Here is a 6,267-nt window from a genome sequence, read left to right as displayed (position 1 = left end):
CACCACCCCACCAAATCTATTAGACCAACACCATCACCACATCCAGCCCTGCCCCCAACCACCGCACAGACATCAACAACCCCATCCATTAACACCACCCCACCAAATCTATTAGACCAACACCATCACTGTGTCCAGGAGTGCCACAGACATCAACTGGACATCAACAAACCAACCTGCAAAACCACCATAAAGATATTGGCCCAACATATCACCGCCCATGCACACAAACCTAATAGCCCATAAACCAGAAATCTCATGCACCATAGTCCCCACAGATCAGAGACCTACTGAACCAGAGACCCCACAGATCAGAGACCTACTGAACCAGAGACCCCATAAACCAGAGACCCCATACACCAGAGACCCCATAAACCAGAGACCCCATACACCAGAGACCCCATACACCAGAGACCCCATACACCAGAGATCTACTGAACCAGAGACCCCATAAACCAGAGATCTACTGAACCAGAGACCCCATAAACCAGAGATCTACTGAACCAGAGACCCCATAAACCAGAGATCTACTGAACCAGAGATCTACTGAACCAGAGATCTACTGAACCAGAGACCCCATAAACCAGAGATCTACTGAACCAGAGATCTACTGAACCAGAGACCCCATAAACCAGAGATCTACTGAACCAGAGACCCCATAAACCAGAGATCTCCTGAACCAGAGACCACATAAACCAGAGATCTCCTGAACCAGAGACCCCATAAACCAGAGACCCCATAAACCAGAGACCACATAAACCAGAGATCTACTGAACCAGAGACCACATAAACCAGAGACCCCATAAACCAGAGACCCCATAAACCAGAGATCTACTGAACCAGAGATCTACTGAACCAGAGACCCCATAAACCAGAGATCTACTGAACCAGAGACCCCATAAACCAGAGATCTACTGAACCAGAGACCCCATAAACCAGAGACCCCATAAACCAGAGACCACATAAACCAGAGACCACATAAACCAGAGATCTCCTGAACCAGAGACCCCATAAACCAGAGACCCCATAAACCAGAGACCCCATAAACCAGAGATCTACTGAACCAGAGATCTACTGAACCAGAGATCTACTGAACCAGAGACCCCATACACCAGACTATACACCAGATACTCTGTACACCTCAGGTCCCATAAACCAGAGATGTTTTGCACCAGTGTCACCAGTGTCACCAGAAGCCCTGAGCCCAGTAACCAACCCACAGACGTGCCTCTGAAGAGCCACTTTTGAGAGAATGGATTTGATTGACATAGAACTCACAGCAGCTGGTCTTGGTTTGTTATGTTGGTTTTTTCTATCATGGGATTTTTATCCTGTAAGGGAGATTTGTAAGTCATCCAATGTTTCATGTTTTGGTCTAGATTCGTGGGGGTGTCATGCTTGAAGATTTAGAGACCCCAAAACAGAACCTTCTCAAAACCCTCTGACTCTGTCCCCAACAGCAGCCCCCATCATACTCCCTCCCTCTCTCTGTCTCTCTCTGTCTCTCTCTCTGTCTCTCTGCCTCTCTCTGTCTCCCACTCTCTCTGTCTCTCTCTCTCTCTCTGTCACTCTCTCTCTCTCTGTCTCCCACTCTCTCTGTCTCTCTCCCTCTCTCTGCCTCTCCCTCCCTCCCTCTCTCTCTCTCTCTCTCCCTCCTTCTCTCCCTCTCTCTTTCTCTCTTTCCCTGTCTCTCTCTGACTATTGTGAATTCGATGGCAAACAGAAGCCGTTTGAACAATATTTGTTTGTTTTGTTCTGTATTTCTTTGTTTGCTTGTTTGGAAGGGTGTATTCCTTCACACATACTCCTTCATGCCACAAAATGTGTGATGTATTTGATTGGCTAGAAGGCAAGAAGCAATCTTACCTTCTGATTGGCTGGAAGGCGAGTTGCAATCTGACCTTTTGACTGGCCGGAGAGTTAGAAGCGATCAGAAATAGCCCTGATGTGACTGTCTCAGTGAAATAAGGAACTTTAGCCGTATGTCTGTCAGTGCTCCTACCGTCACAGAGCTAAGAAACAACAGCATCCTCCAGTTCTCCAGTAATGTTTAGCTATCTTTATGTTTTCCATCAAGATAGCTATTTATTGAGGAAAAATGAGGTTTTCTGTGCACTTTTGTGCACTTAATGAAACGAGCCTTTCTAACTGAGCTCTGATTTTCTGTAAGCATGGTACAGGAGTTCTCCTGCCTGTCCTGACTTACTGAATGTGATGTGGGTCACAGCTAAAGCAGCCACGCCCTGTGCTGTGATGTCAGAAAGGGGAATGTCTGTGGCTGTTCTGTCATAGTGACAATTTTTATCACAGCTGCCACTCGTCAGTGTGAGATGTATGTCATTCCAGTGTCAGCCGAGACGCACTTTCCACTCTCTGAGGCTATGGCTCTGAATGCAGCAAGAGAAACCTGTTCATTCACACTCAGCCCTCTTCATTTCCTCTTTAACACACTCCGCCTTACTCAATCACACTCCAAAAAACTTCCACAAGTTTCACTGTACTCCAGAATGCTTCAGCAATACTCTCACCTAGCTCCAGCAAACTCCATCAGAGTACAGCACACTCCCTGAGACTCACTCCCTCAGACACACTCCCTGACACACACTCCCTGACACACTCCCTGACACACACTCCCTGACACACACTCCTTGACAAACACTCGCTGACACGCCCTGACAAACACTCCCTGAGACTCACTCCCTCAGACACACTCCCTGACACACACTCCCTGACACACTCCCTGACACACACTCCCTGACACACACTCCTTGACAAACACTCGCTGACACGCCCTGACAAACACTCCCTGAGACAGAGCTGCAGAATGCAGCGAATTTCACCATCAGACAGGGATTAACTGAACTCTGTTTGAAGAGAAGAGCTCAGTGCTGGCTGATCACACAGGTGGATGTGCAGTGTGTCTCCTGTAGCGCTGTGGAGGTCAGAGCCAGTGTGATCTGGACCAATAGAGAAACATGTATCAGGTTTGAAAGATGCTGCCACTGAGGAGGCCTGTTTCAGGTAGAAGCCCACTCCCAAAGCCCAGAACATTCCAGTGTGAAGGCTGTTTTTGCCTTCAGAGTGTGTGTGTGTGTGTGTGTGTGTGTGTTATTGGATTAGCTTTCTCCTCTCTTACCTCAGAAGCGTATGGGGTCACTGTTCTTATAGCTGTTCAGAGTGGCCCTTAGTCGTTCATTGGAGTTTTAAGTGAGAATATAAGGATAAACCAACTCCCTTTAGCGTCAGTCCTCCTGCGCGGTGTGTCCTCACTGAACTGACGTTTTACTTCCCTTCTCTAACCCACAGCTTTGGGAATGTAGCATTTTTCTCTTTGCTGTGTTAGGAGCAGAAGATAATGCTTCTCCAGTCGTCACATATGTGCCTGCGCTGTTTTTGTGTCTTATCTAATGCAGAAGAATGTTAGTAATAACTAATACCTTAATATTGTTGCATTGCTATCATTCAGGTGTGAGCTGTAAAAGCTGTACGTGACTGTTGAAGTTTGTGTTGATGTGCTTGGTTGTGAATCTCACAAACGCCAGAGATTCCCTCAGTGTCTGTGGTCATAGAGCGAACCTTAACGCTACCAGGAACCTTAACGCTACCAGGTTTCCTATGTTCTCATGGAGTGTGTGAATATGTGCGTGTGTGTGTGTATATATCTGTGTTGCATGTGGGGATGCAAGTTAACCGTGAGATTAATGTGTTCCCCTCCCAAAAAGGGCCTTATTCCAGCCGCTAAGCTCTGTTCTCTGGTTCCTGTGTGTTACAACTCCCCCCCCCCCCCCGACTTCAGACTGTATGGACCCCCAGCCCCCCCCCGTATGGACCCTCCCCCTCTGCCCCATGAACTCAACCATGCAAAACCATGTGAAACATGGATCTGTCTATGCACTTTGACCTCTGACCTCTGACCTCAGAGGGTGGAATAGCCATATTTGAAGTCTCAGCGATGACTTTGTTCCGACACCAGCGCGAGACCTTCACACTGTCCTTCTTTGGAGAACAAACTATTTTTCAGTGTTTTATGAGTCCACGAGACAAACTGCTCTCACCAGGTTTGTCCAGAAGGAGTGAAAGGGAGAGTTTACTACCAGCCCAGTGTTCCAGCACCAGGTTTCCTGTTTCTCTGTTTGGAGGAAACTGGCCCAGTAAGGTTCTACTGGATGTGGGATTGCCCCTCCCCCCCCCCCCCCCCCTACGGTGACCCCCTGACCCATGGGGAACAGAACCTGTTCCTCTGTGTGCTCAAACAGCTGAGGGCAGCAAACTGAACTGGGAAACTGTCTGTGTGGAGTGAACTGGAAACCGTCTGTGTGCGGTGTGAACTGGGAAACTGTGTGTGTGCGGAGTGAACTGGGAAATTGTGTGTGTGCGGAGTGAACTGGGAAATTGTGTGTGTGCAGAGTGAACTGGGAAACTGTGTGTGTGTTGCGTAATGCTGCTGTCTCTGTTGCCTTTTTGCCCAGTGTATTCCCAGAGTATTCCCAGTACATCTCCTAAAGAACTCTCAACCAGCAAGCTCTGTTTTTCCAGGGATACCAAGCTCTTGGTTTAAAACTCACCTCCTTTGATTTAAAAAAAAAAAAAAAGCTTTCATTTAAAACTGCTCAGTCTAACCCCCTGTTCATCCCAGCTCTCAGTGTCTGCAGGACCGGAGTCCAGCTGCATTTATCGAATTGTTCTCCTCTATATGGTTGAGTCTTTGGCCAAACTACCATTTTCTCAGTTGCAGAATTTCACTGTTTTAAAGGGTTGGGCGATTATTGGTGTTTATGGCAGGGCAGGTTTCCTGATCAAATATGGCATTATTTTGGCGTTATTGTAGGGTTATTTTGGTAAATAGCAACATTACATATGGTTCTTTTGTGAGTGAGATTTCTAGCCCTGCCGTGCTGGAGACCAACTCAGACACAAAACCCTGCCCCAGCTGTCACCTCTGCTACAGTCCACATACCTGTAGATTATCAGTCAAATAATATCATACCTGTAGATTATCAGTCAAATAATAACATACCTGCAGATTATCAGTCAAATAATATCATACCTGCAGATTATCAGTCAGATAATAACATACCTGTAGATTATCAGTAAAATAATATCATACCTGCAGATTATCAGTAAAATAATATCCACCCACTCATCTGGGCTACTGCTCATGGTGAAAAACAGAGAAGAGTGTTTGACTCGTAAATATACTCAACTGGAATATAAATGTTTGGTAAGAAAAGAAGAGGAACAAATGTTTATGTCTGTTTTAAAATGGGAAGACACACGTCTGTTTTATTTCTGTACTGAGGAGACACAGGGAAAGTGTGTGTGTGTGTGTGTGTGTGTGTGTATGTGTGTATCTGTGTGTGTCTTGGTAGGCAGAGGACAGTAATAAAAGTGTAAATGTATCATTTGCAACATAAATATTGTATAGAAATTTCATTCATTTCTGTAATCTCATTCATATAATGCAAAACCACCTTTCCTTTTGAAAGGAGAAAATGTTTGGTACTTTTTTGTTTTGTAAATAATGTTTGCATAGCACTTCTGTCCTCAAACATATGCATTCATCTCTTTATTCTCTCTCCTCAAAAACTTCCATTATCTTACAATGCATTGTGAATTGTTGAATTCATACATGCTTGCATAACTTTGTACATTTTATATGTTTATTAATGTCCTGGATTGTTTTTGTTAATGCATCATGTATAGGTGTGAGTGATCACAGTATCCTAAATAAAGCACCTCCTCAACACAAACAACTAGCCTTTTACTGTCTGAAAAAAACAATACAAAACAGAAGCTTTTTGGTTTTCTTCTGAAGAGTTTAGCTGGCTAAAAATAAATTATTCAATTATTTTACTTACAAAAGTGTCAGTTATGAGTAAATGATTATTTTCTATAGTGACACTCATTAATGGATAGTAGAGGAATCAAAACAAGTGTTCTAAGCAGCAACATGTCCAACACAGAAGAGTCCATCTCTCAGGCATACCCCCCTGAAAGAGTGTTACCGCCATCTGGTGGACAACTCCTAAATGACTCTTCCATACCACAGATCGAAGGATAATTTCTGAAGTCATAGATATTCAGTGGACATTAAAGGAGAGAAAAGGATAGAAACAGAAAAACAGAGAGAGGGCAGAGACACAGGGAGAGAGACAGGGAAGGAGAGACAGAGGGAGAGAGACAGGGATGGAGAGAGAGAGATGGAGGGAGAGAGACAGGGATGGATAGAGAGAGACACAGGGAAGGAGAGAGAGAGACAGCGGGTGA

The sequence above is a fragment of the Chanos chanos genome, chromosome 8, assembly GCF_902362185.1.
Source record: "Chanos chanos chromosome 8, fChaCha1.1, whole genome shotgun sequence".
Taxonomy (NCBI): domain Eukaryota; kingdom Metazoa; phylum Chordata; class Actinopteri; order Gonorynchiformes; family Chanidae; genus Chanos; species Chanos chanos.
Note: the sequence above shows the minus strand (reverse complement) of the source record.